Source organism: Artemia sp. Qi Xiang Cuo, chromosome 21 (genome assembly GCF_049724085.1).
Source record: "Artemia sp. Qi Xiang Cuo chromosome 21, ASM4972408v1, whole genome shotgun sequence".
Lineage (NCBI taxonomy): Eukaryota > Metazoa > Arthropoda > Branchiopoda > Anostraca > Artemiidae > Artemia > Artemia sp. Qi Xiang Cuo.
In genome coordinates this window covers 44264220-44290728 of record NC_142814.1, presented here as the reverse complement: position 1 = coordinate 44290728, position 26509 = coordinate 44264220, and positions in this window count along the sequence as shown.

Sequence of the window (26509 nt, the reverse complement as noted above, 5' to 3'; positions counted from 1 at the left end):
TTAAGGTAAAATGTTGTTTTGTCAAAATTTTAATGGGTAATGGGTATTTCAAAAACATCTTCCCATGATATAACTTGTCCTCTAAAGTCGATTCTGATATTTGTAGTACTCAATGCCTTAGCACTTTAGAAATATTTAAAAAAGCTTCTAAAGTGGAATTTTGAGCTTGGGGCTAAGGGGAATTTCAAAAAAAATTTGAGTTTGGGGGGAAGGGGGAATTATTGTAGAATTAATTTGGCCTCTAAAGTTGATTCTGATGTTTGTAGCATGCTATCTATTAGTGCCTTAGAAATATTTAAAAAGCTTCTAAAGTAGAATTTTAGAAAATTTTGAGTTTGGGGGGGAGGGAAGGGGGATTTTAAAAACCTCTTAACATGATATAATGTGTCCTCTGAAGTCAATTATGATGTTTTTAGCTCTCTATGTATTACATATTTAGAAATATTTTAAAATCTACTCTAGTAGAATTTTGAGTGTGGGGGGAAGGGGGATTTAAAAAACCTCTTCACTTAAAAGAAATTGTCCTCAAAAGTCGAGTCTGATGTTTGTAGCGCTCTATTTCATGGCACTTTACATATATTTAAAAAAGCTTCTAAACTAGAATTTTGGAAAATTTTGAGTTTGGGGAGAAGGGGGATTTTAAGAACATCTTCTCATAGCATAATTTGTCCTCTAAAGTTGATTCTGATGTTTGTAGTGCTCTATGTCTTAGCGCTTTAGAAATATTTAAAAAAGCTTCTAAAGTAAAATTTTGGAAAATTTTGAGTTTGGGGGGGATAAGGATTTCAAAAACATCTTCCCATGACATAACTTATCCTCTAAAGTCAATTCTGATGTTTGTAGTGCTCTATGTCTTAGTGCCTTATAAATATTTAAAAAAGCTTCTAAAGCAGAATTTTGGAAAATTTTGAGTTTGGGGCAAAGGGAGATTTCAAAAACATCTTTGCATGACATAAATTGTCCTCTAAAGTTGATTCTAATGTTTGTGGTGCTCTATGTCTTAGCGCTTTGCAAATATTTAAAAAAGCTTCTAAAGTAGAATTTTGGAAAATTTTCAGTTTGGGGCAAAGGGGGATTTCAAAAACATCTTCCCTTGATATAAAGTGTCCTCTAAAGTCAATTCTTATTTTTTTATCACTCTATGTCTTGTCACTTTAGATATATATAAAAAAGCTTCTAAAGTATAATTTTGGAAAATTTTGAGTTTGGGGCAAAGGGGTATTTGAAAAAAAACTGAGTGGGGAGGGACGGGGGACTTATTGTAGAATTAATTGGGTCTCTAAAGTCAATTCTGATGTTTTTAGCTTGCTATCTCTTAGTGCTTTGGAAATATTTAAAAAGCTTCTAGAGCAGAATTTTAGAAAATTTTGAGTTTTGGGGGAAGGGGGATTTGAAAAACATCTTCCCATGACATAACTTGTCCTACAAAGTTGATTCTGATGTTTGTAGTGCTCTATGTCTTAGTGCTTTAGAAATATTAAAAAAAGCTTCTAAAGTAGAATTTTGGAAAATTTTGAGTTTTAGGTGAAGGGGGATTTCTAAAAATTTTGAGTTTGGAAGGAAGGGGGAGTTATTGTAGAACTAATTTGGCCTCTAAAGTCGATTCTGACATTTTTAGCACTCTATCTGTTAGTACTTTGGAAATATTGAAAAAGCTTCTAGAGTAGAATTTTAGAAAATTTTGAGTTTGGGGGGAAGGGGGATTTCAAAAACATCTGCTCATGACAAAAATTGTCCTCTAAAGTCAATTCTAATGTTTGTAGTGCTCTATGTCTTAGAGCTTTATTAATATTTAAAAAAGCTTCTAAAGTAGATATTTGGAAAATTTTGAGTTTGGGGGAAAGGGAGATTTCAAAAACATCTTCCCATAACATAATTTGTCCTCTGAAGTCGATTCTGATATTTGTATCATTCTATCTATTAGTGTTTTAGAAATATTTAAAAAGCTTCTTAAGTAGAATTTTAGAAATTATTGAGTTTTGGGGAGGGGGGATTTCAAAAACACCTTCCCATGACATAACTTGTTGTCTAAAGTCAATTCTGATGTTTGTAGTGCTCTATTAATTAGTGCTTCAGAAATATTTAAAAAGCTTCATGAGCACATGGACCTATAAAAATAAAAACATCTCATAACATAATTTGTCCTCTAAAACAATTAGGATTTTTTTTTACTGATCTATCTCTTGTCAAAACCTTTCCCTAACTAATACAGTTTAAATGGCTTATCAACACAGAGTTGTCTTCAACCCCATGGCACCTGCATGCTACTATTAAAAGGGGTTATGATAAGCAAAGTTGTGACATCACAAAGGGGTTCCATAACAATGTCAGCTAGATAGTAAATAAGTTAAAGGGATGGACTGTTAAATGAAAATAGGATTCTGGAATATATTTTAATAAACAAGGTTAAAAGCTGAAGGTGTGTAAGGTAACCAGTGATTTATAATTAGTCTATGATAGAAATATAGGATGAAATGTGAGCTAAAACAACTAGTAATGTGCAATAATTTACCATTATATAGAGGGGGGAGGTAGGTACTTCAAAGTACCTTCCTGGGACATATGTTAGCATGTAGATCCATCCCTGAAAGTTTCATTTTCTGGTCAATATATACCAAATCATATTATTGAGTTAGGACTAAAGTGAATACACCATTTGATGCCTTTTTTTATTCTGATTACAAATATAATAAGCATTTCTATTGGAAGTGAATTTCAGCCCCCCCCACTATGTAGGCCAATTCAGGGTTAGGTTAGGTATAGCCTAGCCTATAGGGTAAGACACCCAGTAGTTGGCCACCTGCCTATTCTTGGACAGAATCTTTTATACTATTTTAATAACTAATTTACAATGATCCGTTTGTATGTCTGAGTTTAGGCAGAATTGTCACTTGTTAGTAAATTCAAAAATAGGAGGCACTGTGCAAGTGAAACTATTTGAATTAGTAACCTACTTGTTCAGAAATTCTTCAGAAATTTTTTGATACAAAAATTAAGTTTCTAGGTGGTATAATACAGTAATTAGAGTAGTTTAAATGTCAAAAAGTTTTCAAAGTGATTAAATTGTCCAACTACTGGGTGTCTTACCCTAGCCTATATGGGGGGAGGGGCTGAAAGTAATGTACAAGATAAATGCTTATTATATTCGTAATCAGCATAAAAGAAGGCATTAAATGGTGTATTCACTTTATTTGAAACTCAATAATATGATTTGGTATATATTGACCCATTTTCCTAACCCAACCCCTTTCCATGATAGCCAAAAGTAACTAAAGTAGAATTTTATCACCTTTTTTATGCTGATTATGAATATAATAAGCATTTCTATCAGAAATGAATTTCAGCCCCCCCCCTATATATGCCAATTAAGGGTTAGGTATAGCCTAAAGGCTATAGGGGGGGGGGGCTGAAATTCATTTCCAATAGAAATGCTGTTAAATATCTACCAAATCATATTATTGAGTTAGGAATAAAGGGAATACTTTTTATAGTGATAATACTGATATTTACCGAAATGCTTAGCCTAGGCCTATTATATTCGTAATCAGCAAAAAAAAGGCATCAATGGTGTATTCACTTTATTCCTAACTCAATAAAATGTTTGGTAGATATTGACCATATATTCCTACATTAGAGGGGGTGGGGGTAAATTTTAAGCTTTTCTTCCATTAACAACACAAACCAAATTTGCCTTCACCCCCCCCTAGGTCATAAATATATACCCTGAATGAGCAAAGTTAGGGAGGGGGGGGGGGTTGAAATTAATTTCGCAAATAAATGATTATTAAATTTTTAATCAGCATAAAAAAAGCATCACGGGGTAGGCCTATAGGTCTATTAACTTTAGGCATAAGTCAATAGTCCTAATATGATTTGGTAGAAATTTACCATTCTTAGTATCTTCAGTAAATGTATAGGCTAGTTGTTTGCCTCTTCTGACATAATTTAGGCTAATAAGTGAATAAAAGCTGCAGGACTAGGCGTTGCTGTTTCTATGGTTAACCTATATAGCCTAGTAATGGAGTACATACCCCCACCCTATTAATGTGCAAATATAGGTAAATATTTACCAAACCATATCATTGACTTATGAATAAAGTGAATATACCACTCAATGCCTTCCTTTATGCTCTGGGTAAAATTCTACTTTAGCTACTTTTGGCTCTCTTAGAAAGGGGTTGGGTTAGGATAATAAAAATTTCAGGGATGGGTTACTTTAGCCTGTAGACCCATCCCTGAAAGTTTCATTTTCCTAAACTAACCCCATTCCAAGATAGCCAAAAGTAGCTAAAGTAGAATTTGGTCAATATCTACCAAATCATATTATTGAGTTAGGACTAAAGTGAATACACCATTCAATGCCTTTTTTTTATGCTGATTACAAATATAATAAGCATTTCTATCAGAAATGAATTCCTTATTAAATTCGTAATCAGAATAAAAAAAGGCATTAAATTGTGTATTCACTTTATTCCTAACTCAATAATATGATTTGGTAGATATTGACCAAATTGCTTACCCTATGGTTCTGAAAATAAAAATTATCCTTAAAAAGAACTGCTGACACTTACAGCTCTCAAATGATACTAGGTTTTTGAAAATTTTTGCTGTTTTTGATATTCTACTTAAAAATACAAATATAAGCATGAACTTAAAATTAATGCATGAAATATTTTTTTCACAGAATTTTTCATTAAGCTTATAGTTTCTAAATTTATCATGTTCTGTTGCTTGCATAAGATGATCTTGAGGGTTGAATTATCCTATGCCCCTCTTTATTTTGTTCTTTAAAAATGAACAATTTTTCTCCATTCCATCTAGTGTGGCCAGATTGGCTTATTTTACGCCAAACTGGCTTATTTTGTTGGCGACTGGCGTGGAAATTTTTGGAACTGGCTTGTGGCTTAAAACTTGGCTATTTTAATTTTGAGCTGGCTTATTTCTTGGCGTGATTTGCTTTTTTGGAAAGAATTTATATTTTTTGGCAATTCATCCGATTTTCGAACGAACGAACGAACAAATGCTCACAAAAGGTCAAAATCACGTTTTAACTCTATGGTCAAAATACGAATCTAACCGCGGCACTATGGTGGAGTTTTCAAATCCTAAGAGACACGTGGCTTCATAACAACAGCATAAAAAGCATTAGCCATTTAGTCGTGGGGTTGAACTACAGCTGAAGGTACAGTATATTAGCTGTTACTTATTAGTATAGAATAACGCCAGGAATCAAACTCATAACAGGCATGTCTGTAACCTCTACAGATCCTGTTTAACTGTTTAGTTCATGTGAGTCGTCCAGGAGTCGTCATTTACACTCTAGCTATTTTCTGTGGTTTGTATCTCTGTACAAACAGATTGGGTAGACAGCCTAGCCGTCCGGGTACACACCCCAATACATTGGGTACTGCCCCCAATATATTGGGTGCCCCCATACCCGTTTTCACTTTTTGTCTAGGCCTATTCTGAGAAAATACATTTATTTATATTTGAGGTTTTCTTTGCATCACTTCAGTTTAAATATGCTCAAAGGAAGAAGCAAATTGGTCATTGGTTTTCTCAGAATACATGCAAAAGTGAAAATCGTTATTAGGTCTATGGGGATATTAATTGTTGTATGTAATACCACCTATAGGATATTGTATGTAATCACTGCAGTTGTACCCCCTAGGTGTTACACTAAAGAATTTGAGGGCTACTTCCCACCATTAAAATTCTGGTAACCAGGGCATATGTCCTCCTATGCGCTATATGGAGTAGGTCCTGCTCTGCTCTATATGGAGTAGTACACTTGGTTAGATGTAGGTATCAAATTATGAGGTACAGATCCTGTGGTATACTACTACAGTGGTGAAGGAGTACATTATATGTTGATGGTTGTACATGAAACCCTAACTGGTATGGGGGGGGGGGTACCCAATGCATTGAGGTGTGTACCTCGATGCATTGGCTACCAGCAAATTGGGTACATACCACAGAAAAATAGCTGGTGTACATGACTGGTTTGCACCCCCATTTTTAGCAGTGATGAGCATCAGCTTGTGACAAGCAAACCTGAAGCAATCAATCTTGTTTCAGACTCACTTTTATTCATTTTTCCCAATGTGTTAGCCTATAGTTAAATACTAGAGAAATTAGTTATATATAATATAGGCTAATAGCTAATATGTAATAAAGTACCATATAATACTAATGTAAATATCAGAAAGAGATATATAAGTACATGAGCAGGATAAGTAGAAGAGTTACCCTTGCTTTGATGTCTGATTTCTTTGTTACTGTTGCTGTAGCCTGGGCCTATAGGGTAAGACTCCTAGTGATTAGCCAGTGCCTAATCTGAGCTGTATCTCTGATTAGAAAGCAGTATGTCCTTTACCTGGTAGCTGAGACTTTAATCTTGACCACTAGTAATTTTCAGAATTATCAATCTTGGCAAATGGTCTACAAATCTTGACCACAACATTGATAATTAAACATGAGACATTACCTTTAACAGACAGCAACTATGGCAGTTATCCTATAGTTTTGTTATTTAGAAAAAAACCTTTCAGATTTTGAAATAAATAAGGTTCATTGTTATATTAAATTTAATCAATCAACTGTAGACAATCAAGGCAAGTGTCCTAAAAATCAGATCATTGGCCCCTCTTCTTTCTGGGCTGGGTTGACAATATATCCAAATCTTTAATTTGTTCTTCTTTTCTCATGATAAGTTCATACACTTCTTCTTGGGAGAATTCAATTTTTACTGAATGAGATAATCCCTTACTACATAGTTTCTGTTGTAAACACTGCTTATTAATATTCAAAATGTTGATGAATATGGAAAGATGTAAATCAGCTCTTAGCTAATAATGTGGGGTAACATAATAGTAGGGTTTATCTAATTCAATATAGTCAGCATATTTTGACCTACTATATATGGTGTTGTTGGTTTAGATCCATTGACAGTTTTCTTTCCAGTATTTTGCAATTCAACAGTATATGCTCAGGGGTTTCTTCTGTGTTTTTACAGTACCTGCAAAATGGGCTATTGGCAACTTCTCCATTTGGCTGCTTTATTTTGTATGAAGGAGGGTGGTGGTTGAAGTTAGCTGTATATAAACACAGGCAGCTGAACCAGGCTGATTATATACTGGTTGGAAATGGGGATAAATTTGGTGGCTTTAATTCAAGCAATGTTTTTAGTCATAATCTAGTTCTATCCCTTATAGTTAAAGATTTCACTGGTACCATTTGGCTTTTTGCTTCTTGCTTTTCTATCTTGTCTGCTTTTTCATTTCCTTCTTTACCTAGATGACTAGGTATATATTGAAATTTAGTAACAAAGCCTAATCTTCCAAGGCTGCTTAGGTTTTCTTTGGTTTGATGTAGGCCTATGCCCAGTGTTTCAAAGTTAGTGTTTCATAGGATATAGAGAGCAGATTTAGAGTCAGAGAATATTACTATATGTTAATTGCTCCGTTTCAGTTTAATTAGGGTCTCTAAGCACAAATTGGTTGCAGCTACTTCAGCTGTTACTGTGCTGGTCACTGCCTTGTGTTTTTTCACAATGCATAGGCTGAGCTCTTTTAAAAAGCATCCACTTCCACATCCCTCTTCACTTAAAGATTGATCAACATATATTTGGACATATCCATTAAATTCCCTTTTTAAGAGCTGTTTGAAATCATGGATTGCAGTTTGGGATTCAATTTGTTCCTATTTTGAGGGGAGGAATTCTAGTTTAACCCTGGGGTGATTGATCTCCAATTAAATTTGAATTCAACTCCTCCATACTCTCCTCCAGACTGCTCATGATGGGTGGGCTTATAATAAAAATTAATCAGGAAAATATTAATTTTTAAAAGATTTAATCAGTCAGAATAACATAATTGCGAGTGTAACTTGACCCCACAAAATCCCTGGAGAAAGGTATTTAAGCTATGGCATTTGTCCATTGTTTATATAAAATATTTACTATTGAGAAAGATGTATAAATATTTTCCTTGGGGGGGGGGGAGGTTGGGGACCTGTAGCTCACTGGAATGACGACTCATATAAACTTCAGAGAAGGCTATTTTTATTGGAAATTTAAGGTTATAGTTCACTTTTCATGCAATAAACGATAGTGTAGGGTAGACCGCTCCCCCCCCCAATCCTCTTTTTCCTGTTGGATCCAATACAATTTTGTAATATTTCCAGTAAAATGGTTCAATGTTAATATAAAAAGAATTCTGGTGCCAACACAACCACCCAGGGCCCCGGGCAGGCATTGTAAGTTGTGTCCTGGGGGCATATATGGGTCTTATGTAAGGGATGCTTATATTCAATACACAGAGTGTTAATTTAATTTGAAATTGAAAGTCCTAGTTCAATTTTAAGCTTCAAAAGAATTTTGAAGACACATCGCCCCCCCTCCCCTCCATTCCCATTTTTCCTCAATACTATATAGTCATACCTGTGAGATAGCTTTTTTTTTAAATAGTTAAAATATTATTTAACAAATACTACACGGTCAACACTGCCCCCCGGGGCAGGTGTTGTAAGTTACGCCCTGGGGAATATATGTCTCTTATTGAAGGGGTGCTTGTAAAAACTTCAGTGAGGGCTCATTTGATTTGAAATTTTAATTTATAGTTCAGTTTTTTAGATTCAAATGTTATTAGAGGCCACCTAGCCCCCCCCCCATGCTCCTTTTCCCCACATGTGTTCAAGCAATATTTGGAGATATGCCGGAAGTTAAAAATTTATCAAACGTCAGATAGTCAAACTTCAGGTGTCATCACTACCCCCCAGGGCCTGGGGCAGGCATTGTAAGTTGTGCTGCATTGGGTCACAGAGTATCATTATAGTAATCGGAGGTCCGACTCAGTGAAATTATGGGATACAGAAATTGCAGCGCACACACGGACAGTGCTCGAACTAACACAGGAGAAATTGAGCCAGTGGGCGTCCTCGTCAATAATTTTCCCTGAACTGTTGGACAGGAAAGTAAGCATGGTCGAGCATTTTCTGAACATAGCGCGCGGGAATTTCTGTAAAGTCTCTAGAGTTCCACATGGGGTAGTGGTTTATCGCAATTCTACTAAATGCAGCCTCAAAATAATCTCTACACTGGAACTGAACTTCCGCAAACCAGGGAACGCATTGAAAGGTGGAAAATGCCAGTAGGATCAAAGGACCTGAATAGTGCTGAATATTTCTATAAAACGGCCGTCAAAACTTTAACACCATTAAAAGTAAAGTTAGATTTTGGGCAAAAAATTGTCTGGCTTATTTTTGGCTTGTTTTTCAAAGGCTGCGGCTTACTTTTTTGTTCACAATCTGGCCACACTCAGTCCGTCTTAGCTTCTCATGTGAAGATGTAGATACTTTTATTTTTGCTTTTAATTATTCTTTCTATTACCTGGTGGACTGTAGAAAGGGTCAAAAACATTAATGAAGTTTTCATCACCATGTAAAGATGCGTTAAATTTGTAGCACAAATTGTGCTGCAAATTGTGCTTAAAATTGTCAGCACAGAACTGTTTTCAATACTGTCATCTAATTAAACTTAATTTGACCAAACTTGAAAAAAAGGTCGCTCTATAAGACGCTCTTCATGACATCTACTCTCTTGAATTTTTCACATGTCAAGGGTGGATCCAGGATTTTTTTTTTGGGGGGGAGGGGCTTACTAATTTTTGACTTTCGGGGGGGGGGGTTACTAATTTTGACTCAGTTTTTGACTAATTTTACTGATTTTTACTTAGGTTTTACTAATTTTCAGATTATTTTCAACTTGGTCTAAATTTTTTTTTTTTTGGGGGGGGGGGGGGTTCAAACTGGGTACCCCCCCCCTGAATACAGCCTTTTCACATGTCATTAATAAATTTAAGACTTAGTGCTGACACAAAATATAAAATATTTGTAATTTGTATTTCAAAATAATGACAAAATATTTATTATAATACATTTGTAAAGTTTTTTTCTTTCAGGGACGACTATAATTTTCAAAACTATTTTACAAATGATAAAACCCTTATTCTTTACCGTACCCCCCCCCCCCATCCTATACTTTTTGTGCAAATATGTAGCCCAAATTATATATTTATTGAGTGGTTTCATGGTGGGTTAAGATTCAAACTCAACTCTGAATTTTCTTTTATTTTGCACTTAAGAGTAAAATAATGTTCATTGGATATAAAAAATTTATATACAAGATACAGATTAGATCTTGGATATTGTCTGATCTTGGAGATTGGAGTTTCTACTTTTGGGGATCTCTCCTCTTAGAGTGATTTCTGACTCGGTTAGGGATTTATAATATTGTTTTTTTTTCCCTCATCGTTATCGTAAATGGGTTAGATTTTATGGTGATTTTGAACATCATTGTTGTATAACTGTTATTTTTTGTTTTCTAAATTCAAATTTACAGGGTTTGCGGATAAAAGAAAGAGCTTCTTTCCATTGGATTAAGTATTTCAGAAGTCATTCTTAAAGAACTGGGAGAAAATTCATAAGTTATGTATATTTATTACTACAATGCAAACCTTCATCTGTAACCAACCACGGGGATTTGAAAATATCCAAAAATATATTTATCCAAACTTGTATACGCAAAATCAAGACCACTTAATTTATGATTGTTTGATGCGTATGCATTGTTTATCTATGTCTTCTGTAATGTTTTTGAATTGCCAAACTGTCAAATTCTCTTGAGGTTTTTTTTGATTTGTTTAGTCAAGCCATAAATCTTTGTTTTTCTTTACGAAGGGTAATGTTTTTTCAACATAGTACAAGTATTTCCTAAAATCACTAGGTACTTCCCCCTTTTCAATGACTATATTCACAATCTTCAGTAGCTTATCTGTACCTGCACAACCAATATATTCTATAACCACTATATTCAACAACTCTGTTCTATCGATTTATGTTTTCTTTTCTTTTCTATTTATTGTAATAATGCAGTTAAGGAGCATGAAATACAAGATGAGGTGCATCAAGAACCTTTCCCCCTTTTCAATGACCTTATTCACAATCTTCAGTAGCTTATCTGTACCTGCACAACCACTATATTCTATAACCACTATATTGAAAAAGTCCATAAAAATCTTTTGAAATGCATCAAAAATTAATTTAAATGGGTTTTTGCTTCTGTTTAACCGGTTAGACAAAAATTTGAAGGTGGGGGGTTCAAACTCGATATACCCGGGGATATGGCCTTGGCAATTGGTAATATTTATTTAAATGTGGTTACAACCTCTTTTGAAATCTATTTGTTTGTAGTCTAAATCTTCAATCAACCAACCAAGGAGTGGAAGCATCAACCTCAACTGCAACACAGAGCAATGTATCACAGTCAGCACAGACCGATAGACCTAGCGCCTCAGATGCTCAAGAACTACCAAAGGACTCTTTGCCTAATGGTGCCTCAGATGCTGCGGTTTCTTCTATATATATATATATATATATATATATATATATATATATATATATATATATATATATATATATATATATATATATATATATATATATATATATATATATATATATATATATATATATATATATATATATATATATATATATATATATATATATATATATATATGATATGCCACTATAGTGTAGAATTTTTAAGGGAGTACTATTTTAAATAGTACTTTTTATTAATTTTATTTTTATTAAATTAAAATAGAGGGCGTAGTTAATAAATTATTAATTAATTAATAAAATAAAAATAAAGGTACCTGTCTGTTATACCACCTATGTATGTAGAAGCTACCAAAGGATTTTTGGTACTTGTGTATTATGCGCCACTCACTCAAGTTTACACTGTGTAAAGCTTGAGAATAAACCGGTTTCTTCGGTAGTTTTTTTTTCAGCTTAGCACGAGACAAAACAAAGACAAGTGACAAAATATATGGAAAATATATAATTTGGGCTATGTATTTGCACCTAAGGGTGGGGGGGGGGTAAAGTATTTGGACAGTTTGAAGTCAGAAAACAATTCTTTCTAGGTATATGGTCACCAAAAAATTTCAGAAGAATATCAAGGAAATTCTCCCTTTTCAGATAATGACGGTGGATATTGACGCAACTGACGCAATAATAGCAATTGATGACAGACCAATGACAGGCGATCATGCTAAAGTTTGACTAGAAGAAAATACAGCAGGTAACTAGCAATTAAACGGTTTTCAGGATCAGCTGTTGTGTTTGCTTGACATTTAATGGCATTTTTATTTTGGATTTAATCATTTTTGTTTTTCTTTTTTTAAGCTTTTCTTGTTTCCACTTTTTGTTTTTCTTATTCCATCTGCAACAAATTCCATCATACGACAAAAATTCGTCGTAGCGTTAATCTACAATAGGCCGACGAACTGTTAACATCCTTCCACCAACAAGAAAAAGAGAGATTATGATCCTATACTTCCGGTTCATTGGAAGTATATCTATAATTCCATTGGTGTATTATTGTGACGTCATTTCTTTTTTTTGGCAATGTATATTTTTGCCAGCATGTGCATCGAGCCCTTTCAGTTCTTTTAAGAGATGCTAGCGTTAAGGGACAAGTTCTGCATATATGTGTACTTGATGTGTCCAAAGCGTTCGACGGTGTTGTTCATTCACAGGCCTTTTACTCTTTATATGAGCGTAAGGTATATTTTTGTGACGTAATAAAGTACTAATTCGGCATAATGAAAGATAACTAAGGCTATACCAAAATAAATAAAATATTTTCACGTGAAATATTTCCTGAGAAAAGGAAAGCTGCAACTTTGCAGTTGATGCAAAAAAATTGCCGCAAAACTAATTCAAAGTCAGCCAAACACCGTCTCCTCTGCCAGCGGTGGCGTTGCGACACTAGTGGCGGTCAACTGGGTCCCTTGCTGGGAGTGTTCCGTCAACTCGCCGGCATAGCGCCGGGGTCTAGTTCTATCCCCCTTTATATGGATTATTTTGATGGATTTTGTCTTAAGGAGCACAGGAAAGGCAGGGGGAGACCACGGAATCAAATGGGGAGGAAAGTCTTATGGACTTAGATTATGCTGATGATTTAAGCATCTTAGATGAAAGTGTGAGGAAATTAATGAATTTTTTGAGGTTTTGAGAGATCAGGGTCCTAGAATGGGTTTGAAATTTAATGTTAAGAACAGTAAGTCACAAAAGCTAGGAATAAGTGAAGATTAAAAGGAGACATTGGGTAATGAAAAGATTGATCAGGTAGGCAGCTTCACTTACCTAGGTATTATTATTAATAAAGCTGATGGGAGCAGTGAAGATGTCAAAAGTAGAGTAGCCAAGACTCAGGGTGTTTTAGGAGAGTAGAGTAGCCAGTCCGGGTATAAAAACCCGGACTGGGGTGCGAGTGCTCTGGAGAACGTTTTTTAAGATAGAAACATAGACGGCATCAGATCTTTTCATGGGTAGATAAGTCAGACTATGATCTAATCGGAAACAAATACTAACCCGCGATCTTTTCATGGGTAGATAAGTCAGACTGTGATCTAATTGGAAACAAGTACTAACCTACTAATGCAGAAAGAAGTGGGAGGAGCTTTTTGTTCGCACCGAGAACAATGACCAGAAATGATCTGCGATAAGCTTACTGGATAATTGTATGAACTGTGGTTTTAATAGAGACCGTCATGATCATAATACAAGAAAAGCTGATAACATAACACATGAGTTTATGAGCACCACTAGGGCATCTTTTGTGATTTACCATTATGCTCCCCATGTCTGGAATATATTGCCCAAGCATGTGAAAAATGTGCCTAATCTTCTGGCTTTCAAGTCACAAGCAAAGAAGTCTCTTTTATCTCATGAGTGAATTTGATGTCAAGCCCACTCCAGGTTGTCATTCTGTTTAGGATATTTCCCCAATTTTCTTTGCGGTTTCTCTAATTTTTTTTCTATACTTCTTGTCTTTTCCTCTGTCTTTCTTTTCGTCATTTAGTCCGTAATAATATGAGTTTCTTGTGTGTTGAGTATATTGATTTGAATGTTTTTTAAATTATATGAGATTGATAAAATTGATTGCACTATCAATTTTATTTCCTTTCTTGGCAGTCAAAAGGTGAAGAGTGTTTTTCTTTTTTAATAAATGTATATCTCATATCGCATCCCTTCTGTAAGAACCATATATATCCCCAGACTATAACTTACACTTCCTCTCCCTGGGCCCTGGGGGTTTAACTTTTTTTTAATGAAATGGCTATTATGAAAATTTTAATCAGATGGTCTTGGTGAAAAAAGGGTTTGTGGGGGGGGGGGGCTAGTTGCCCTCAAATATCTTTTGACTTAAAAATTGAACTAGAACTTTCAATTTCCAATTTCCAATCCAAAAAAAGGACAAATAATGATAATAAGAAAATAAATAAATAAAAATAAACGAAATAAATTAATTTCTAATAATTTCACGACCTAATTGGATACCGAAGACACAAAACTAAAAATCATTCATTCTATTCTACCTCCTCGTCGCCCTCCCCCAAAAAAAGTGTCTTTTTGATTGATTATCTTTTGAAAAATGATTATCTCCAGTTAAAACACGTAGGGCATTATTTTGTAAACTTCTAAGGGGACGAAGGTGCATTTAAAACGTGCTTGACCACACAAGACAACCATATAGAAGGTATGGGTGAACAAAAGAAAAATAAAGCAATCTCATAATGCTTTCGGAAAAAAGCGCTTCAGTTTCCTCATCATGCCAACATATATAGCGACTGTTCCACTAACCTATCACTGTATATTAAAAGGATTTTATCAATAATTGAACATCTGTTTGCCGCCAAAAGAAAAAAAAATTAAAAATTAGATTTTTTGTTTTACACAAGTTTTTCATTTACCCGTTCTCAATAATCCTTGAGAAAGTAACAGTAGGTAATTGTTTGTGGATTTCTTTGGATTTTTTTAAATTTAACTTCTTCTACTCAGATATTTCCTATCATATTTTAAAATTTCGGTCGTATTTTGTTCGTAAAGATGCCTGATAAGTGTATGTCCGCACCCTGGGACAACCCAGGGAGACTTTTGGAAAATGGAGAAGGACAGCCTGGTCTTAGGAAGGGTAGAGAATGTCCCGATAAAATAATATAATGATTTATTCATCAAATTGTAAGACAATTACTTTTCACCTCTTGAATAAAAAGAGCAAAACCAAATATGAAGAAATCAGAAGTCCTGGAATAATTATGAAGAGTCGCGATGATCTTTTATTATTCTTTTTTTTAAAGGCAGCGAAATAAAAAAAAGTAATTAATTGCAAATATACTGAATTTTTTATATGTATTTGTCTCCATTTTGTTATTCTCTTCTACTGTTTCTGAGGTCTTTTACTGATTTTATTTGATGTTTTCTGCTGTTTTCTACTTTGTCTGATATTTCATTTGACAAAAAGGTTTCAGATACTGCTCAAACAACGTTCACAGTGTTCAAACTAAGATAAAGAACAAATTTCTGTGAATGAAACACGATTTTACTTTCTCTCTCTTTCTTTGCAGTCCTGGCAATAGGGTTGTGTGGCTAAATATAATAGTTCTTTTGTTTTTGCTAAATATAATCTGATGTGCCTTTGTTAAGTCTTGAATTGTTCAGATTTATTTTAGTTATGAAAATATTTTTAAAAAAACTAAATGTTAGCTAGGCGGACAACGTGGGTTCCTGATAGGGGACAAACTGAGGCCTGACTGAGACAGCTGCCCCCCTGCCTCATATCAAATAACGCTCGTCTAGAATTCACAATATTTTTGAAGAACTATATCTCTATTCTGAACTAATTTGACTTAAAGCTTAGGTTTAAAGCTTAGCAGAAAATCGGTTTAAGAAATCGGTATTGCTTCAATAATCAAATATCTTTGATGAAACTTCAGTATAAAAAGACATTTAATTGATTAAAGAGCAAAAAAAATGGTAATCGCAAAGATATTTGTATATATTTTAACAAGGGATTACAACAATTTGAAAACCCTAAAAAGAAATCAACAAGTCTGAAGCTTAGTAGAATTCGTTATTAGAAATCGGATTTGCAGTATTATCAAATATCTTTGAATAGAAATCAGTATGAAAAGACATTAAAATGCGTAAAAGGCAAAAAACCGATAATTGAAAAAACATTTGTATATTTTAAAAAGAGATTACAGCAATTCAAAAACCTAAAAAAAAGTTTGTATCCTGGTCGTGCATACCATTGCTATAAATTTAAGAACATTCAAAAATCAAATATTTTTGTAAACACGTATTATTAAAAGACATTGAATTAAGTAAGACTCAGAACATTGGTACTTTAAAAAATGATTTCGTATATTTTTACAAAGGACTGCAAGACAGTCATTGAAAGATATTAAATTGTGTAAAGAGAAACTCACTGATAGTTGATAAAATATTTGTTTATATTTTAACAAAGAATAACAGCAATTCAAAAATATTACAAAAGAAAACCAAAAATTTGATGCTTAGCAGAAAGTTGTTTGATAGAAAAACACCTAATTTATTTTCTTAAAATCACAATTTATTTTTTAGAAATGAAAAAAACTTAAAAATTGTTCTGGTTCCGGTTAGTATCGCTAATGTTATTGTATAGAATTAAAAAATAAATTTGGTGCCTGAAGTCTAATTTTATTTTATAATTGAAGCTAGAAAAATGCCCGAAAATTTTAGAAATAGTTTTTTTTTGTAAGATAATTTCAACTCGCTAAGTCATAAAGCTTACATGCTTCAACGCCGCCGGTTAATTAGTCTCAGCAGGAAGGCCCAAAAAACGAAAACTTTCAATTATTACAAATAGTTATTCGCTGTTTGGCAAGGGATTGCAACAATTCATAAACCTTAAAAAAGAAAAACAATAGTTTCAAGCTGAGTACATGTATTTACTTAAGAATGATATGTACATAATAATCAAATATCTTTGAACAGGCAAAGTATTACAAGAAATTATATTGCTTAATAAACAAAAAACAGGTAATTGCTAAAAAGAATTCAGTTAAAATAACACGCATATAATTATAATTTTCGCTGAATATCAATACATTAAAAAAAAAACTCTTTTTACGGACGATGTTTTTAAAACATTGAATTTAACTTGAACACCAAAACATGAAACCGACGGGCAATTTTAAACTAAATTCTAAGTCCTACGTATTACCTCGCGTTCTTAAATATTTTTACGTGATAAATTTATATAGCATTTATATAAATCTTTATTTTCTTTGTTTCAATTTCAGATGCCACCTGTCCACCAACCCCACCAGCCAATCTGCCATCCTGGACGTATAGTCTATTTGCTGTTATTTTCATGATTTGAGTTATAGAAGACGTCAGTTAAACACAATCACTGGAAATAAAAGCATAGACTACTTGAAACTACTAAAATTCACTGGATATAATAGCATATGCTACCTAGAATTACCGAAATTTACTTCAAAATCCTTAATATTCGCTTCACAAAAACAAGAATCAGCTCCACCTATACTTTTTGTAGACCTCTTTTTAGTAAATATATTGACATTTTGGAAAATTGTATGCGTATGAACTTATGGGCTGTAGAGACAATTGAGGAATTTATTTGTTGTTCAGGGTTACTTTTTGTTTTGAGGTTTTTTTTAATATGTTTTTTTATCGAATATTTTTAGAAATGCCACCTCATTCGATATAGTTGTTGATTTCAATCGTCAAAGCAAAGTATCTTATTTGTGTGATCCTGCAATAGTTATTAGTTAAAAAACATCTGTTTCCCAAATACAAGCCAAAATTTTATTCAACGTGGATTGGAGGAACTTATCTCCCTAAGTTCTCGAAGCAAGGGGGCCTTAGATTATAAAAAAATGATTCAAAGACAAGGTCCATCTAAAATCTTAGTTTTGACGGGTTTAAACCTGTTATTGAAAATCTTTGCTACAAAGACTATTTATAAACTTTTATTTGCTTTGTATAAGAAGTTATTACGTCTTCATGAGCCTTTATTCTTAAATTTTTATGTTTGTTAAGCTTTTGGACAAAATAAAATGCAGACGAAAATTGCGATTCTTCCCTACACAAAAAAAAAACTGGAAAAAAAGTTTGGACTGAATATTAAAGTTAAAGTACAACGATATAAAACTTGTCATGTTACCTTCAGAATTTCATTTTGTTTGTATGATTCAATATTAAGGCTCTCAACTTACTTATTTTACTTTTATAACTTTAATAAATCGAATAATATTAATATTTTGATTACTAAATATCAATATATGTAAATTAAACTGACAATTAAAATTAATTTATATTTTTTCAACATTTTTTTATTTGAACTCATAAAATTTGTTTCCTTCCCAAACTTTGTACCAATCCATGATTTCCTTGGACCAAATAACTTTATTTTAATTAATTTTCACCTGTTGTTTCCTTATTTTGACATTAAAAACTATACATCTTAAACTCTTTTTTGCTTTTGACTTTTTTTTCTTTTTTTGTATCAGTGGAACTGTTTTATTACTTACCGATAGCTGGTACTCAAAGAATAATTTTGTAGTTTAACTAGTAACTGTCCCGCGCACCAGATTGCCAAGCCAGGAACCACTTTCATCTTGACAGTAGCACATTTTGTCACAATTGTTTATAGTCTTTCAAAAATATTGTTTAGTTTTTCGAACATAAAAATAAAATAATAATTTTATAACCAATAAGAAGTGTCAAATTTTAAAACTAATTAGGATTGTTTTTTTTTCTGGGTAGGGGGCTGACTATTTAAAATCTAAGGGTATATTAAATTTAACAGAATACGATTTTTCTATTCCTCTTCTTTCAAATTAAGGTCGGTTTCAGCTAAAAATTTGAATCTGTCGAAAGGATTAGCGGTTATCCAAAATAGTCCAAATTTCATCATTCGAGACTTCCTTTAATTTTAAGGGCTGTTTTCCCCTATTTTAAAAATCAGTCCAATTTTTTCAGGATTGTAACTTATGATGGGTAACATTAAACTTATATTTGCGGTTTGCCATGTGGTCGGCCGTGAAACGACGTCAGTGCCTTAGTAAAATAGACTTTAAATGTATGCTTAAAAGAAGATTTATACCTTGGTATTATTTTTCGGTTAGAATTTTCGTTTTATTTAACGAAACGAATTTTTATTAGTTGTTTTATGTATCCTTGGACATAATGCCTTCCAGGGCCGATTTTGTTGGATTATAATGCTACAAATGAGGGTTTTGAATTTTATAAATAGCTCAATACAAATAATATAATTATAAACACACATACTCACCAAACAAATATGACCAACAGTGAACTCAAAGAGAGTGTTGGCTTGATAGGAGGAAAAAGTAACAAAAAGAGGATCTTTGAATAGTTATTGAGCTCAAAGATGAGATATGCCTCTTACGCTCACCTATGTAGTGGGAGGGGTACATGATCTGGTACTCTTCTGAAATACAGGAGACACGAAAGAAAGACCGCATTGATATATCAAAGCCGGTATTGATAACAGGTTTTCGCTGCATAGTGAGATATTACTCAGTCCATGACAAAGATTTACACAGCTTTAGTTTTTTGGGGTTTAGGGGGAATAAAAGGTAGCTAGGTTAGGTTACGTATTTAATATATATGCTATGCTTTACCCCCTCCATCTAATGTGTAAATATATAGCCCAAATTTGTTCATAAACTATTATATTTTCATCCTATTTTTGTTTTATTTCATTAGAATTAACCAAACTTGACCTCTATCTTGTGTGCTGTATTTAATAAGAGTACCCTTGCTCAATTTAGATTCCCCTAGAAAACTGGGTAAATTTGACTTGAACGAGTTATTTAAGGAGCTCAACATCCGGGAAGCGTACTGGGGCGGTTCTTAATAGTCTTAATAAAGTTTCGTAATAATCTTAAAGTTTGGCGAGGATTGATCCTCCTCCCCTGTCAGATGCTTGTTGTGGAATTTGTGTCGTCAAGGTTGGTATTATCAAGCCTTCCGTTTGGCCGTAATAATAATTTCGTTTGGCTTTGAAAACAAGAAACAAATTTTATTTTTCTTATTATAGTTCCACTGTGCAACTTAATATCATATAATATAGTTTTTTGGTCTTGATTATCAAATTATTCTTTTTGTCAGGATATAATTATGTAACAAAGCTTCATCGTACATTGACTCAGGTTTCAGAGAAATGCACAACCAAAATTGAAATTCACCAAGTCGTCGGAGACTTAAATGTCGGAGACCTCAAAGAATTTAAACTTGAATCCCTTTCTTCCCGCCGAGACCAATTATGCCTAATAGGTGGGGCCTCCCGCCTACACGCGCCCCTCTACCGCTCCGGCCTCCCTCCCCCCCCCTTTTGTCCGGATAAGAGCTCGTCCCCCCAGGGACTTGTGTAACAAGGTTCCGAAACCCTTCCACTGTAAAACCGTGCTCTAAAGTAAAATCTTTGTGCAAATCTTTTGTGAAATATTCAAGAGATCTATTGTGTTTTTAGTCTTTAGTTTATTTTATCATGTCAAATTTTTATTAGACAACTTTATTTTGCTAATTATGACTAAGAGACATCATATTTGGGCTTTGCCCACGAGAGCTATGTCTTGTTTTTGAATTAAATGAATTTGAATTTGTAACGAACTGTAAGTAAGAACAACCAGGCTCAATATTAACCGAAACTCTAAAAAATGGAATTTTCATACCAATAGATATATCAAAACAATTAGTTTTTTTATGCTGATTTCAAATATATAAGTTTAATTAAGTTTAATCTTACCCACCAAAGGTTATGAGCCTGAGAAAATTTACTTTATTTTCGAAAAAAAAGAAGAGAAACACCCCTTATAAGTCGTATAATCCTGATGCAAATCACACACTCAGATTCAGCGTATCAGCGTATTAACGCCCTTTTTCTTTTCTAGGTCGAAAAAAGAGCTGAGCAGTAAATTTCGAAAACTTCAGTGTAAGCCTTTACCTGTTGCTGTCTTTTTGTGTAATGGCATTTATTTTTACATAAAAAGTCGTTGCAACAGATCAGCCTTCTTGTAATTGTAAAGTTAAAATAAAAATCAAGGGTTCTCAACTTTAAATTTGTTTTATCCTCAGTAAAATTGTTGTTTATGCCTTTTTTTCTCATTTTAAAAGTGATAGAACCCTTTACTTTTTGTTGAATAAATTTTCTTTTTTTCTCACCCCTCCCTAAACGCATTTACTGCTCTCATCAGCTCTTCTGCTCCTTTTACAGCCTCTGCTCAAGAGCCAAGGGACCTCTTCCTAAACCGATACATGAATCAACAATCCAGAAAAAAAATTACATTTTATTTTCCCTTTTTTTTTAAATAAAAATTGGTGAATATACAGAAGTATTTTTTTTCTGAAAAGTGCTGGTTTGTGGGGTAATTGCTCCTCCCAGTGGCGGCGCACTTATTATCTGGCATGCAACGAATATGTCCAAGATATCGCCATATCTGTTGCTTCAGAACGGGGGCGACTTATTGCTGACATCTGCGAGTACGGATCTCTTTGCTGCTCGTGACAAGTATTTTCAAAGGCAGTATGAGGTTTATTATTTTGTGCGGTCAAATTTTGGCATTTCATGGTAGGTATCCTGGTTACAACAGACACAACATTGCTCTCGAATAGTCAGGGTTTCAGCTTCGATGAGTATGCTGTGGATTTCCAGATTGGTAGAAATCTCTGAAATGCCACGTTTACTAGGGCTCTGGTGCGGAATACTTTTATAACTTATAACTTTTATTATGTATAACTTTATAATTAATTGCGAATCTGAAATTGCGTGTTATTTATCTGGTTACAGCAGTGCCCAGATTCACTAAAGTATACTTTTTTTGTGGTTGTCTAATTTTAATGGCAGAATATTATGTATTTTTAACTCATTTGCTCAGATATGAACTGGTGTAAATTATATGCTAATAATTGGTCAGTGGAATCCTTCTGTTTGTAGTTATTTTTGTTTATGTGACAGGTATTTATTAGAATTATACATCCGACGTTGTATACTTCATTGTATTGTGCCTTCAAATATGATAGTCCCTAGTTGATATAATAAGTTGTATATTAATTATTTAGTCTTTTGCAAATGGTCTTTGAAGGGCAAGTGACTCATGAGGTTGAAACCTTAGGGTTCCCATAGGCTAATTAAATTTTTGAAACCTTTATATGGAGCATTAAGTCTGCTCGCTTTTACCGCCTCCGAATAGTTTGCATCTGGATCGCTTTATATAGATATATTACTTTTTTCATAAATAATAAGGAATGCAAATACTATTAGGCATTTAGCCATTATCGAGTACATGGTTCTTGATAATGGTTAGAGGAAAAAAAAAGTACATAAACACACGGTCAACTTACAACACGTGCCTTGAATGTTTATGATGTAGGTAGTAAGGGGACCACCTTGGTGCTACCAGTGGCCTCCGTTGTGTCTATCTCAGCCGTCTGTAACCTTTGGCTTGCTATATGAATTTTCAGCCTACCAGAAAATATAGGAAAGCATTGGAACTCTTGACCAAGTAAACAACCCCCATGGTTCTAGCAATTAATATCGATAATGTGAGTACGTTTCGGACCTCGACCTTTAGCTGGCTATAGTTCAACCCAAGTCAACTTCAAATGTCCTACCCTCATCGTGTGCTTCGAGTGTTTATTGTTGGATCTGTTCGGATCGTTTCGCTTTTGAACTCTCGATAACTTTCTGTTACTCCTATCACTGAGTAGGATAAGCGCATAGTCGAAATTATAAAAATTTTACTTAAGGATTTCGACAGAATTTTAAGGTATTTAAAAAGGACTTTAAATAAGTTACACTTAATATTTTGCCTGGCCGACAGAGAAGTCAACGTCTGACGTTTGTCTCTTGTCGTACCAACTTTACAAACTGCGATTGACTGAACTGTTGTCATGTCAACTACTGTAGTTTGGGACCCGAATGCACTCTTAGAGAATCAGACCAACACAAAAAATTCGCCTGCTCGTAAAACTTTAGGAAACCTTTGCTTGTTCATGGAAGAAAAGTGTTGGTCAATGCACAAGCCATCTCTAATTTATTATAAATTAGAGCGTCTTTGATCACCTAGGTTAAGACTTTTTTGAAACGCAACTCTTCAAAGATGTTTTGGTTAACCCAGTCCTCTATTTTGGCATAGATGGCTCTAAAAATCAACAAAAGTGATAGCTAATATGATATGCAAAAACGGTATTTTTTCTTTATTTTTCTTTTCTATGTATATCTCGGCAATATAACATAATAGAGTTGTTCAGTGGTTCATTTTAAATTATATTAGATATAGTAACATTTGAAATAAAAATAATATTTTTAAAATAGAATAAATTTTTCAAATAAAAAAATTACCTTTTAAAGCCTATTTTAATTAATGGCAGCTATCCTACCAACCAGTTACAATCACTTATTATTAAAAGTCGACCATCTGAAAATTGTTAAAAATACGTTAAGTATAAGATAAGGTAATAATAAATTCATTAGTTATAATAAAGAACTAATATAAATATAATATAAAAGTAGCTTTTATATAGTTACATAACATATACATATATTTAATCTTAAACGGTAACTATGTAATTTTGATAAGTAATCTATGAAGACTAGTAAACAAAAAACTACGGCACATGGTAACTTAAAGTTAAGGTAATATTATTAAATAAAGTATCGTCGACGTTAACTAAATGAAAATAAATTTTCAGGTAAATTAGTGCTATATGTTACTCTTTATATGTTTGATGGTGCTTTAAAATTAGTAAAATTTAATATTTATTAAATAGAATATCTTATTTAAAGCGACCAGCATAATGAATGAAAAGAAAAAAATTAGGATTGGATTGAAAGTTGACAGAGACAGGAAGAAAAAAGGACCTGGGATATAATGAACAAATTAAACCATAGGAAAACCAACCACTTGAAAATGAAGAACAAAGAAAAATCCCAGAAAGTATTGATGCTGAGGCTCTCATCAAAGCAGCTTAAATAAAAATAGTTCCAGCTGATTAATCTGATACTAAAACGCAATCATTCGAGAAAATCAAGGCTGGAGAACTGTCCATACGAAAAAAAATCTAAAGAAGAACTGCCGATACCTGAAAGCATTAAAGGAATAAAACTGGCACTAGAAATTACGCAAGTACCAAAAATGCCCCCAACTGAAGAAACAAATAATAATGATCAGCGATTTGAGAAAAAAACTCCAAGAATTTAAGACCGAAGTGATGTCCGTGCAGGACAGGAATAAGCAGCCGCTATGCGCAATGGAGAGTTCTGAAGCACTCAAAGTGATCCCAGAAAGTACATGGATAGCAGAAATAAAAAAAAATCTCTCAAATAAACTTGAAGCTCTGATGTAAAGCGACCAGCAGATTGAAGACAAAGAAAAAAATAAGGCTTTGATTGAAATTGAATAGCGAAATGTTGAACCCAAATAGCGAATGTTGAAATCCAAATATCCCCAGCTGACGACGAGACAAAATGCCCCGCGCGGGCATCAACATTAAAATTTTTTTTTCGACATTTTTAAATAGTCTATGCTTAAAATTTCCACCAAGCGTTGCATTTGGAGAGGGATCATTTTCCAAGCTAAGACCAATAAAAAATATCTGATATCACCAATGAATCAGGACTGATTGATTGGTTTAGCAAATTTTTGGATTTAAAATAAGTACTGGAGGAAATCATATTTTCTATCAGTTCTAGAAAAATCTTTACAACAGCAACTTAGAAATACGAAAATTCATGAATTCGCACTCGGCGATGTAAATTTCTGATTTTTGAGCAACTTCACAATATATAGAGGACAAAAAATAATAATTTTATGCTAAATTCAGTCACTATTCAGCTCCCGACTTGTTAAGAAGCAATAACTGATACTCTCTGACAATATCCAGCTAAAATTCTTTGATCTGGTTTCTCTCAGAGGACAGTATGTCAAGATGTCCTGAGTGCCGATTAAGAATTACTAGAAATTCAGTGCAGTGCAGTAGTTGCAAGTACCACTACCATGATTAACATGACAAATGTGCAGGATTTTAAATATTAGAGTGGAATAGTAGCTGGTTATGGTTGGGTTGCATTTCAAAACAAAAAGTATATGTAAGTTGCCTCGATATTTCATCACCTTGTACTTTTGTATTGTCATCTCATCTTACTAAAAGATGTACAAGCCGGATGTCAACTAAAAACTTTATATAGATTTAGAAAGACATTAAGCTCACCCCAACCTCCATTAAATCAGTTAATAGGCGCCATTCCCCGTCTGATGGCGAGTTTAAAAAAATCTTTTTTTAGCTCAGATCTTGAACTCTCATTAAATATTTCCTTTATTGTCCCCCTGGTTATCCGCCTACCCCTCCTCCCGGGACACATCCCGAGACGGCGGGCCAGGCCGACCGTACAAACACTGAAGCCGAATCCAGTAAATACAGTGTGACCCACCAGAAAGCGACTGGGAAAACACACCAACCAGCAGCTTTATCCATACCACCCTTGCCCTGTTCATTGAAAACATGATGATTCTAGTATACATAAAGGAAGAAATGTATGATATTAATATTTAAAGGTCTTAAATTTGTGATTCAGAGTGTGTACAAATTAATGAAAATGATAAATCCTTGGAGACTTTGATATATGATAATATAGAGACAAATTCCACAAGAAAATCTGACAAAAAAATTAGTGATAAAAACAAAATCTAAAAGATATTCATGAACTCATTATTCAGGAATCAAGGAGGTACAACGAGCAAAATTTCAATGAGACAGATGTCTACTCCGATTGAGGTGATACTCCGATTCAGAATACCCTGTAATCATTCTAGATACTGTGTTGATTTGCGTAATAAATCTTTCTTTCCCTTTAAAAATGGGAGTTAGTATTTGGGCCCGCATATATGAACTGTGATTTTCATTAACAACTTCTGAGCTTAAGCTTGTCTTTTTTTTCTAGGGCTAGCGGTTTACCAGAACATCATAGAGAGATGCTTAATGGCTCATTAGAAAGCTGTTTCTCACATCTACGTGCTTTTTATAAATTCCGGCATCTGTAAGTGCCATATGGCACATTATGTGCCATTTCTCAAGAGGTGGGGGGCTAGCGGGCTACAAAAACATCGTTGACAGATGTCTAATAGCTCACATTAAAGCTATTTCTCATTTAGTCTAAATTGAGAGTTCATACTACAAACACCTCGTTTTGGATATAATCTCATTCAGACAGTAAAAGTGTTAATACAGTAAGACATTTGTGATTCCCTATGGTTCTTATTGAATTAATTTCATAATCGGATTTGGACTTGAAAATAGTTCACCTTGAATTTAGATTATATTATTTGACCTACATATTACAATGACCTACTACATATATATTTTGATTGGAATACTCGACTGTCCCTGGCTGTGATAATTAGATTGCGCAATGACCGATCAAAATAGGAAGAATATTTTAAATCCGTTACTGAACTTTGTCATGAGATCTATGCTTGATGGTGCGAAAATTGATCTGATTATCGGAAAAGCTGTGAGTTTGTTTGATCGTGGTACTATTATCAGTGCTAAAGAGTTTCTGTATAAG